Source organism: Xyrauchen texanus, chromosome 28, assembly GCF_025860055.1.
Source record: "Xyrauchen texanus isolate HMW12.3.18 chromosome 28, RBS_HiC_50CHRs, whole genome shotgun sequence".
NCBI lineage: Eukaryota > Metazoa > Chordata > Actinopteri > Cypriniformes > Catostomidae > Xyrauchen > Xyrauchen texanus.
Window position 1 is genome coordinate 28,235,547 of NC_068303.1, and position 12,612 is coordinate 28,248,158.

The following is a 12,612-nucleotide window of genomic DNA, read 5'->3' on the forward strand; positions in this document are numbered from 1 at the left end:
ATTTGCTCTTTAAATACACAATGCGTAGTGTGTGTCTGCGCTGTCGAAGCGCTCAGGGGCAACAATGCACGCCGTGCAATGTGAAGGCAAAAGCCGCTGTTGTGCGCCGTCAAATCCAACAGCATGCAGATCGTCAGAGGAAACAGGAACGTTAGTGGTGTGTAACTCGCAGCAAACTGCAGACAGACCATCGGCTCTGAAGAAATTTTCTGAATGAAGTCCGTATTTGCGCCCTTAAATACCCGGGGTACTTAAATACATACGCTATCACGTATGTCCGGAGGCGGGACATGCAATACCGGCTGCCAACTCTCATTGGCCTTTTTTCATAGATCAGAGGTGGATATCGGCGCTCAAGAGAGACCTCTAGTGTCGCTTCTCCGACACAACGTGGAGAGAGCGACAGAAGGGGAATGAGAGATAAAGGTCAATAAATGTTCAATGCTGGAAAAACCCTGTCTATGTTTCTTCAATTCTCTAAGTCTCATGTGAAGACCTGCCCACTGATAGATAAGCCCATGATGTGCACATGGATATTTACATATCACGATATACACGATATATCATAATTTCTATCATATTCATATGTGTAAGTGTATTTTTTTTATTTTTGAGTTTAAGCTTAAAAAATAACAAAATATTGAGCCCATTCATATTAGCAATGTTGATTTATAATTTTATATGTTAAGTGTTCTTGATGAAAACTTTTAAGATTATTAGCTATGGTAGTTTCCTCAATTTTGTTTAGTTATCTGAACTCATTGGATATTACAGTATAGGGGTAAGTAGAGTAGGGCAGATTAGATCAGAGTTGAATGAAGTAGAAGAAAAGTAGAGTATGGCAGAGAGAAGAGTTGTGTAAAGAAGAGTAGATCAGAGTGAACTAGAGTAGAGTTGGATTAAATTAGCTGTAGTGTACAGTGCAGTGGAGTATTCATAATGTAGTTAAGAGAAAAATGGTAGAGAGAGGCTGAGGAAAGAGACCAATGACCTTTCATGCTTTGCAGATCAGATTATCATTAGAAACCACAGGTGCATGTGTTACTCAAAATGTTTCCAAACACACATCTATTGATCATGTAAAGAGTAACAGCCATTTCTGAACATGACTCACTGGGATGCTAACTCAAACATCTTTTTTTATTTGGCTTTATTTATTTTTTGTTAGGCAGAGGGACCCGTGAAATAGCCTTGTTATGTCTTAATAGGTATAAATATCTTTAATTCTCTTTGTGTTTTAATGAGGCGGGCATTACATCATCCTGTGACCAATAAGATGGTTTGGTCCTATGAGAGTCACTGAACTGAAAGTCACTCATAATTGACAATAGCAACAAAGGACCCTATAAACTGTTATAATGTATATTTCACATATTATCACACACATGCTATATTTACATAGCCTTACTTATATTTATTTAAAGAAATTGCAAATGCCTATTGTAGCCAGTGTGTAATCTCATTAGCAGTACAAACTATCCTACATATTTAAAGTACAAAACATTAAAAAAACTTTGGCAGTTTAACATTTTAATTAAAATATTTAGTGTCTTAATGAACCTGCCATTGTGGAGATGTCAGTGTATTTTTTTACATATTTTTTTTTATTTCTGGTAAGTTTCATCTCCACAAGGATACCAAAAACCTGAAACACACACACACACACACACACACACACACACACACACACACACACACACACACACACACACACACACACTTTGAATTCAAGCTCTTATCTGAAAGGTAAAAATAAACACATATTTGCCAAGTTAAATATAAGTTGTCAGCACCTTTATCTGGCCATCAATCCTTACAAATTTTAAAGGGTTTTTGGAAAAAATGGGTGATAGAAGAGAAAAAAAAAAGACAGAGGGAGAGAGAGAGAGAGAGAGAGCAAAAGTACACAAGTTCTTGATTTTGGCAACAACGAATGCAAGCGCTTTACCCAGATATAATTTCAGAATCAGCAATTGTGCATTCTCTTGGAACATTCCAGGGAACTGGACACTTCTTGCAAAAATGCACATTATAATAAAAACACTGTTACAACATTGTAATAACATCATAATTACAATAACATGAAATGAGAAGTGGCTATTTACTCAGGGCCAGCATGTTTGAAGTTAAGAATGATGTAACTTACATTTATCCATTGATACTATCCATCCTGACACTGCAAAAGCTCATTGGTAATTAGTAATTTACTCTGGTGTTGGTCAATGAGATCTTTGAGAACCCTGAATTTGAGGCCCTCTCTACACAAGCTACCAAAGATCCATCCAAATTATTTTATCCCAAGACATACTGTACCTTGCTGTTCTCAATTTGTGCATGCCCAACTCTTTAAAATATACTGTAGGTCCATTGGCTATCTTAACCCCAAAACTACATTATATGAGCATAACTCACAGAAATGAATCATTGCATAGTTTATTATTAAGTATTTGCATCTATTTGATTTTATTTAAATAACAGTATTTTCAAAATGTATTTATTAAAATTCCTTAGAATCACATTCACACACCAATGACAGCAGAGCTGCCATGCAAGGCGCTAGCCTGCCGTTTGGAGCAACTTGGGTTTCAGTGTCTTACCCAAGGACACTACGGCATGTGGAGTCATGTGGGCCGGGAATAGAACCACCAACTCTGTGATTAGTGGCCGACCTGCTCTACCTCCTAAGCCACAGCCGCCCGCCCCTAGCATAAAACTATTAATTCTGTAATCTATTAAATGTAATCAATTAAAATGTATGAACTTGGTTTAAATATGGGTAGCTGTGAAGCAAGCAAGATTTAATTAGTTAAAATGCATGAGATTGGTTTACATACAAATTTCGGGAAGTGAAATCGTTTCGAGGTGGAAATTACGTAAGAGTTCTCTCTACCTGTCCTGGTCTTTTCACTTTTTCATCCCAGTGCACCCTGGATCGTGACCTTCATGAAGGTAAGTTACATCTATGTACATCTATATACCTGTTTGACCTGCCAGTTATCAGTGTGTGTACGTATGTTTTATGCAGTGCAGATGATATCGTATCACACTAATATACTGTCAATCAAATCCAATAAGTTTCCCAACGGGTGGCTAAATGGCGGCTGGTGCCAGTGAAATATGAACATATATATTGCCAACAGCAAAAAGATTACTAGTGAATACTATTCATATATGTTCAAATATCGTCGTTGTCAGATGAAAACCTTGTGTCTCCAAAAAGGTGATTTTACAGGAAGAGGAAAAAACTTTCCGATTTTAGCATGAATGAATTAAACACATCAAAAGTTACCAATCTGACTATATTTCCAGTCATAATTTGACCATTGTCCTTATAAAATTGCTAATTAGTATGAAAATGCACTAAACTGGCATTTTTCTTGTGGAGATGCGTTGTTTTGTTGTCATGGATTACAATGAGCGAGCTGATCCTGAAGTTGAATTTTACCATTCTGCTTCGCTTCTGTGGATTACCAAGGATTAAGTATTTGATATCGATTAAGTCAATATGGATTTATGTGGCAATGAGAATGAGAATACAATTTCCTAATCTTACTCTGGCACAACACCTCTGAATTGCGCACTTCTGCAGGCTCCGCACTCAACGCGCAGCAACCATAATCAAACTAGCAGTTGCTTCATTTTACAGTTTCATATAACTTTTATCTTACCTTATCAGCTATAATAACAGGATATACACATTGCCTTCTTTATCAAATGTATTATCGTGAGCTCATCATGAACGAGATTCTTCATAAATTAATGCAGCATTACACAACTTATTGATCATTCATTACAGTAAACATCACAACATTAAACAATCTCAAAATGGAGATACAAGGTTTTCTTCGGACAGCGACAATATATAAAAAATTATACTGGCTTTGTGATTTCAAAAGCAAAAGAATGTCACCAGATTATATAGAATTGGATGTTAAATGCATTTTGTTTCGAACTAGTACCATTTGTCTTTTCCAGATAACTAAATCAAGTATTTCTCATCAATATCAATTTGTATACGGGGCAACCTCTTATACTCTTCTTCTCGTACAGAAGACAAGATGTTCTCCAGGAGCCAACAATTACAGAGTTCCAAAACAGATGGCCAGCACTGTTTGATGTTGGTGAATTTGTTTGAAATGTAGATACAAATTGCATTTGGTGTTATACATCTTGTTTAAAGTCAAGCACATCCTGGCTTTGTTCCTCCTTCAGGACCGCATGGAGTATATGCTTTTAACAACCGTTCCTCTGACTTCAAAATTCACTGGACAACTGGACAGATACACTGATGACCTGATCAAGGTTTTCCATGCCAGAGGAAGATCTGCAGGAAAGAAAATCAGCACCATAATGGCACCGACAGCTAATGTAAGTGTCAAGCAACAAGCTGCTTGAATTCTTAGGATTTTTATGTTTCTTCTCCACCTCCTCATTCCTTCTCATCTCCTCCCTTTTCTAAAAGTTAAACAGATTTGTAGGCTGACAGTGATATCATGTAGCAAATATGGGTTTGTGAATTCATGTTACCAAACATTCACCACCTCCAGGGAGGGGGTCCAGCAGCCCTTTCTGTTCTAGTCTATATATATTCATATATTCAACTTAAAATTCAGCATTACTTAAACTGTGAAAAAATGCATTGACTAATATATTCTCTTTGATATCTTCTTGGTATGCTTGTCTCAGAATGAAGACCTATTCATCAAGCACGATTGTGTCCTGAGGAATCTAAGTGTCTATCTCAATGAAGACATGGAGACACTCGTCAAAGAATATGTGGTAAGTGTACGTCAGCCTACTCTACTTTGTGCGAGATGTAATAACATACCCTCCAGGCGTTCCTGGGATCGCATTCATGAGAATGGAACATGTGAGGTCACAGTGAACTTGACCTTTGACCACCAAAATCAGTTCATCCTTGAGTGCAAGTGGAAGTTTATGCCAAATAAGAAATGTCATAAATGCAAACAATGGAAGTGCTGTCATTTGTAGGAAGTAAACAACCCAGGACCTGAGGAGGCTGGGACAGAGAGGGCAGCCTGCCATGTTGTGGCACCTAAATGCCTCAACTACACCAATTAAGACAATTCTTCCAGGAACAGGAAGGTGAGGAGGCCAGAGACACTTCACATAGTTCACATTAAAGCAGTTGGTATTGCCCAATTAACATTGCTGTTTTGGATATTTTGTTTAGTTACTAGGACACCAGAAGGAGGACTCTGATGATGAAAACAGTGATGTGGAGCTTTACAACCCTGCATAATTTGTCATGGTCATTTAAGAAATAATAAGGTAGTAAAAAAAAATCCTGTAGAAACCTGTCTTTGTCAAAGCATACTAGACCATTGAAAAAGAAGTGTATGTGTCAAATAAGGCTGTTAGTTTTCTCAACTTTAAAAGTTATGAATCTTTCTAAAATTATTTTTTTTTTTTACTAGAATGGATATGGAGGACTGTCTGCATATGAACTGAAGTGCCTGGAGAACATAAGACAGAAACAAGCCTTCCTGTCTTCCATCAAGTTATTGCAGGTAGGTAGACATGGGGCATGGGATGACTTTCACAAATCCAGGGCACTTTTTGGTTTGTGCAAGTCAGGGTAAATGGTTTAATCTTCAAATGTCATCAACAATGTAGTTAATAAGGACAATGCCATCCACCTCTTCATCCTCCTTAAAAGCACCCCTTAGTGACCCTAGTGTCTTAAACATTGCTGTCCATGAATAGACACGATGGGGAGTTATTATTTCTTTCCTCTGTCAAAAGGCAGCTGAGGATCTGAAGCAGACAGTAAGGCTGAAGCCATCTCAGTGAGGTCTTATGAGGTAAAGTGGATGAACTACTGGCTGCCCTCACTCACTTACATAACAATTTACATGATTTTATTGGAAAGAATATTTATAGTATTATACATATTCAAGTTCATGTATTTACATTCATGGGAACCTACAATGTTCTCTTCCACGTTAGTAAAAAAATAAAAATACTTTAAATGTATACTGAAAAGACTGTCGTTTTTGTTGTGGCAGGTCAAAGGCTGCTGTGACAGATGTGGCGCCTCCTCGCAAGTCCTTGCATCTCCAGTTGGACACCCTCCCACTTCCCCCTGAATTCCAAGGAGTATTGACCTATGAACCTGTAAGTAACTGACTGGTAACTGGCTGGGTTAAATTTGATATTTACCAAAATAAAACATTTGCGCTAAACTTAAAGGTACTGGCTGCCTGAGCTCTGCTCTGAGCTAGGATTTAGCCTTCTACTTTCAGTTGTCATTCTTCTACTTTCAGTTGCAGAAGTGGTAACTTTTCATCCATTTTATTTTTAGGCTTTTTGGAGGTGGTCCAAGGGTACAGTTCAAGGTTACTATGACCCTTATGTCCCATAATAATCGCATTCTCATGAATGCGATTTCTCCGGAACGCCTCAAGGATGTGATGATTCGACATTGGTGGTCAAAGGTCAAGGTCCCTGTGACACAGCAAATTTTTCCGTTTGTCCTCCAGGACATCGAATCCAGTGAGGCTGAGTTGGGGCAGACAACGATGGGTATCTACGCCATTCGGGTAGAGGGTGCAGGTTCAGGAGACAGACATTTTACTTGGTACTTGAAGGTGTGGAAGTTCTGCTAAACCTACCAAGTGTCACCCTTGGATGCTTGATGTTTTGATTGATCTTGATGATTATTCTTAAGCTAACCAAAGAACCTCAAGTCCACATTTGAAGTTTTCCAGAAAATACTGATGGCCTTGATAGGACTTGTTGTATTTTCAAGATTCTGTGTTTAACAATAAATTGTTAAATGCAACAAAATGGTCTGATATATTTTGATGTACTTATTATTCTATGTATTGTAGTTATTGTTGTAGGTGTGTGTTGAATGGAAAAATGAAAAAAAAGAGATAATTATTTGCTTATAAATTTAATATTCATTGTGTATGAGTAAGTACATAAACGTGATGCATTTAGAGTAAATTGTGTTTATTCCCTAAACCTGGTTATTATGCATTTCAAACTAATAGGTTTTATTAATATTGAGTACATAAACTTGGCTCCCCTTCTGTCACTCACTCGACGTTGTGTCGAATTAAGTGACACAAGGGGTCTTCCTGGGATGCCAAACGCACCTCTGAACCTGAGAAAAGCCCAATGTCAAGTTGGCAGACAGAATTTGCATTTGCAAAATTTGTCCCCGCCCCGGACATACGGGTATAAAGGGAAGCGGGGCAGGGAGTGCCAGAATTTTTCTTTGGAGCCGAACAGTTATGCAACAGCAAGCTGAGTTCACCACTGTTTCACTCACCTATACTGGTGATAAGCACTGCTGTTGGATCTACGGCACGTTTCCAGCTGGCGTTCTCTCTCTCTGCACGCTGTGCAGTTTACGCCCCTGTGCGCTTCGACAGTGCTTTCATAACCTGAAAGAGTGTTTCTCCTCCTAAAAAGAGTTTATTTCCTCTAAAAGAGTTTGAGTTCCCACTCATAAAAGAGCAATACACAGCAGGCGTTGAACGTCCATTTCAGGACACGTCTTTTTAAGGATGTCTTTCCGCCTCTGTGAAGTTCCTGGATGTGGTTGATTTCTCTCCACTTCTGACGGTCATAAAAGCTGCCTCGCGTGCCTGGGCTGCAATCAAACGCAGGCAGCGTTTTATGAATGGTTCATGATCTCAGTGCGAGAACATAGCCATGGAAACATTGCGGATGCGGCTTTCTTTTCTCACGAGAGAAAGCCACTTCAGCCGCCCCCCCGCGTCTTTCCTTTTTCCCACGGGATTGAGGACGACCCGGCTGGCGATGAAGGCGATTTGGGGATGACGACAGGCTCAGTTTTGCCGGGTAAATCCCCACAAACCACCTGCCCCTGGCATGCTTACTTTCTTGCTTCCGTCCGAGCCGGCATTCTTCCTTGAGCCGCCGGAACCTCTCATAGCCCCCCCCCGGTTCTTCTGACACCTTTACTGCCCAGAACCGACCCCTCCGTACGTCAGCTCTCACTACCCTGGATGGCGGGGCGGCCCACGGGTACATGGAGGTCCCCCAGGTGGACAGAGTGGTTGCGATCCACTTGTGTCCCAAGAATGGCGCCACCTGGCGGGACCGCCCGGTACTCCCCTCCAGAGCCTGTAGAATGACGTCATCACTGACCTCGAAAGTCTACAGTGCCACTGGACGGGCCGCCTCCACCCTGCATGCCGTGGCTCTTCTGCAAGTTCACCAAGCCAAGGCACTTAAACTCACATGGGCAGTTCCAACCCCGACGAGCTGCAGGAACTGCGCTCTGCCACCGACCTCGCTCTCAGAGCCCCAATGTCACATCGTAGGCACTCGGGCAGGTGATGGCCAGGAGTGTCACCTCTGGCTGAACATGGTCGAGATGCGCGACGTTGACAAGGCGCGCTTTCTCAACGCCCCTGTCTTCCAGCTTGGCCTCTTCGGCGACACCGTTGACAACTTCGCCCAGCAGTTTTCAGCGGTGAAGAAGCAGATGGCACATCTTGCCTTGGCGCCGCCAAACCAGTGCGCCCTGCCTGCTCGCCGAGGGCGTCCCCCTGCGGTTAAACAACAGGTAGCTCTGCCTCAATCCGGGCCCAGCTCTAAGCTCCAGCAATGAGCACCTCACGTGTACACCATGTGCGCGGCGTACGCAGGACCAGGAATGCTCCGAAGCGCTCATGAGATGGGCGACCCAGGCTGTCAGATATTCGCTCTGCAGCTGGTATCAAGACCACTCCGTCCCCCAGTGGAGGGCCGGGAGGAGAATCCTTGTTTCATTTGCCACACTGCCTCCGGTACCCACATTCTCAATAAAGAGCGATTTCCTTACTCCCTGGGTCATCCAGATGGTGCGTGCCACTCTCATGGCACCCTGGCCCCAAAACTCTACAGTCCTGGCTCCCCGGACCAGTTCCCTTGCCTCCGGCCCCATGACTGCTCAGCCCTGGCAGGCCAGCGCTGACGAGTTCCGAAGACGCCTCTCTAGGACCTCTTCCTCAGTCTCTAACCCGCCCCCTGCTGGGTGCTCGGAGCAAGGTAAGTGCTTTGAGCCTTTTCTCAGCACCCAAGCCTCGGAATGCTCTTCTGCCTCCCTACATGCTATTTTCTGTCCCCCCCCTGCCGCGAAGCCACGGCACATACCGTGTGACAATCACCCCTTCTTGCCATCACACTTTCAACCATTGGACAGACCTCTGCTTTCTGCAGACCGGAGTCCCCTTGCAGCAGGTGCCAGACATGTCGTGGTGACCAGAGACACCCCTTGACAGGGTTGGGGCGCCGTGTGCAACGTTGGCACATCAACTGCCTAGAGTTATTGGCTGTATCTCTTGCCCTACGGAGGTTTCTCCCACTAATCCGGAGCAAGCATGTCTTGATCCGTTCAGACAGCACCGCGACGGTAGCGTACATAAATCGCCAAAGCAGTATGCGCTCTCGTTATATGTCACAACTCGCCTGCCATCTCCTCCTTTGGAGTCAGCCGCGACTCAGGTCGCTGCGCGCCACTCACATCCCTGGCAACCGCAACATGCCGGCGGACGTGCTGTCGTGGCAGGTTTCGCCAAGCGGAGAGTGGAGGCTCCACCCCCAGATTGTCCAGCTGATATGGGACCAATTCGGCATGGCACAGATAGATCTCTTTGCCTCCCAAGACAACTCCCACTGCCCACTCTGGTAATCCCTGACAGGAGCTCCTCTCGGGACAGACGCGCTGGCACACATCTGGCCCCGTGGACTGCACAAGTATGCATTTCCCCCAGTGAGCCTTCTTGTACCGGTGCTGTGCAAGATCAGGGAGGATGAGTATCAGGTTATCCTGGTGGCCTCTTACTTACCTCCCTGGAAAATTCCCCTGAGGAAGGACCTTCTTGCTCAGGGACGGGGCTGGAACCTCCACGTCTGGCCCCTGGACAGGATGCGGAAGATCTAGTGGATCTACCACCTGCAGTCATAGACACAATCAACCAAGCCAGAGCTCCCTCCACCAGGCAACTTTACACCCTAAAGTGGCTCTTGTTCGCAAATTGGTGTTCTTCTTGAACCGAAGACCCACAGAGGTGTGCAGTTTGGCCAGTGCTTTCATTCCTGCAGGAGAGGCTGGAGGGGAGGAAGTCCCCCTCCACCTTGAAGGTGTAGATGGCAAGTCCCTAGGTAAGCACGACTTGATTATCAGGTTCCTGACAGGCGCCTGGAGACTGAACCCTCCCCGGCTTAGCCTGTTCCCCTCCTGGGATCTCTCTGTGGTCCTCTTCGGCCTTTAGAGACCCCCCATCGAGCCGCTTGATTCAGTTGAGCTCAAGGCCCTCTCCTGAAGACGCCCCTCCTGATTGTGTTATCCTCCATCAAGAGGGTTGGGGACATGCATGCATTCTCTGTCAGCGACACCTGCCTGGAGATCGGTCCGGCACATTCTCAAGTTATCCTAAAGCTGCGACCGGGCTACTTGCCCAAGGTTCCTACGACCCCCTTCAGGGACCAGGTCGTGAGCCTGCAAACAAGCTGCCCCGGGAGGAGGCAGACCCAGCCTTCTCGTTGCTGTGTCCAGTACATGCTTTACGTATCTATTTTGACCGCACGCAGAGCTCTAGATGTTCTAAGCAGCTCTTTATCTGCTTCGGCGGAAAGGGAACACCGTCTCCAAACAGAGGTTAGCTCACTGGGTCATTGATGCTATTTCCTTAGGTTATCACACCCAGGCCATGTCCGCCCCCTTGCGGGTTCAAGCACACTCTACGAGAAGGGTGGCATCCTCATGGGCACTGGCCCATGGCACCTTCTTAGCTGATATCTGCAGAGAAGCGGGCTGGGCAACACCCAAAACTTGGTAACCGCTTGCACACAGCACCCTTTACCAAGTTGATCCAGTGTGCCTTCTATCCCAGGTTAGCCACTAAGCGTTGCTCCCTGTATGTTCTCCTCCCTAGCCTTCTGGCCGGCGAATTTAGTGGAGCAATTCGCTGCCAGACCCACTACTAGTCACAGGTGCTCTGTACTGGGGTCGGGCCCCACGGGCTTAGTTCCATATTCAGGCAAACTCCCCGCAATATATTTCCCGTGGTACGGTCCCCCTGTTGGCAGACCCGCGTTTCCCTTGGGCAGCCTCGCTGCCCCGGTCGCCATGCTTGTAGAGTCCCCCCTCATTAGGCTGGACCTACCACCGCGCCATTTCCTACGTACGGCTTCACAACCCTCGTGGTGTATTTGCCACATGTTACCTCCCCCTAGACTGGGCAGGATGTGGCCTCAGCAGGGTCTTTTCCCACTAAATGAATATGACCAGGAAAAACCGCCTTCCCCGACGCATTAAAAAGTGTTAAGATAGCCCCAGTCGCTTCACGTCCTATGTGAGAGACATAGTGAGAGAAAAGGCACGGCTTCCGGGCTTGCTTCCATGCTAGTCAGGGGTGCGGGGAACCTATAGTCTGTATGTGACACCTCTTTGGGGGCATTGGGGAGGGCTACGTGCAGCCGACACAGTTGCCTCTAGCACGCAGTAGCCTGCTTGCACCTGTCTCGGCAGTTCCCGTAACACGGTCATTGCGTGGCATTTTTATATGGGACCCCTTGTGTCACTTCATTTGACACAATGTCGAGTGAGTGACAGAAGTGGAACGTAAACTCCGTTCCCCGAGGGAAGGAACGAGACATTGTGTCCCTCCTGCCACAGCACTAGACCTACCACTGTAAACGACCGTACCTTATTTTCAGCTCCTCAGTGCAAAATCCTGACTGGCACTCGCTGCTCCGCTTCCCTTTATACCCGTATGTCTGGGGCGGGGCATGCAAATTCTGTCCTTTTCTCAGGTTCAGAGGTACGTTTGGCGTCCCAGGAAGACCCCTTGTGTCACTTCATTCGACACAAAGTCTCGTTCCTTCCCTCGGGGAATGGAGGTTACAACAGTAACCATGACGTTATTATGCATTTCAAACTAATAGGTTTTATTCATATTTAATACATAAACCTGGTTATTATGCATTTAAAACTATTAGGTTTTATTAATATTGAAACATAAACCTGGTTATTATGCATTTCAAAAAATAGGCTTTAATACACTGACAAATAAACATTACATTACGTTTATTAGTTTGTTTATATTAAAACTATGTAATGCAGATTAATGGAAATGGTATATGCAATAAATTACATAAATCTTACAAATTAGGCTTAAATACTGTATTTCTGTGAGTGATGTGATGAGGACATGATCTCTGACCCACTCTATAAACAGTACAGAGTGAGAACATACATTAGTTAAATTTGTAACACACCCATACCTAAGGGAGCCAGCAGCATTATGTCAAATCCATACTCCAGTCAAACAAGCCAAAACACCTGTGTCCTAATGAATGGTTGGTCAAGATTAGCATGAATAATACTGTAATGTGTGAAATGAGCATGGCAGGCCTCTCCTTATCATGCAGAGAGAAAGAACACATACATACTTTCACACATAGTGCAGAAACTTTGGCCTACACCTGAATAGCAGATGGACCTAGGCAGGGGCGTAGATTCCAGGGGGGATGGGAGGAGGTAACCCTCTCAGTAATTAAATCAAGCACGTACACCCCCCCCCCCCCACCACCCCAATGGTCAAGCCAAATCTACACACTTGGAGC

General features: G+C 44.5%; 1 long non-coding RNA gene across 1 annotated transcript; it reads left to right on the forward strand.

Annotated features, from left to right (window-relative positions):
* Positions 1–3,919: 3,919 nt before the first annotated feature.
* LOC127622517 (uncharacterized) lies at positions 3,920–6,605 on the forward strand. The gene is made up of 9 exons (XR_007967977.1): positions 3,920–4,117; positions 4,213–4,368; positions 4,687–4,779; positions 4,993–5,106; positions 5,195–5,292; positions 5,439–5,531; positions 5,767–5,825; positions 6,030–6,138; positions 6,326–6,605. It is a non-coding gene; the product is annotated as an uncharacterized LOC127622517 (long non-coding RNA).
* Positions 6,606–12,612: the final 6,007 nt, after the last annotated feature.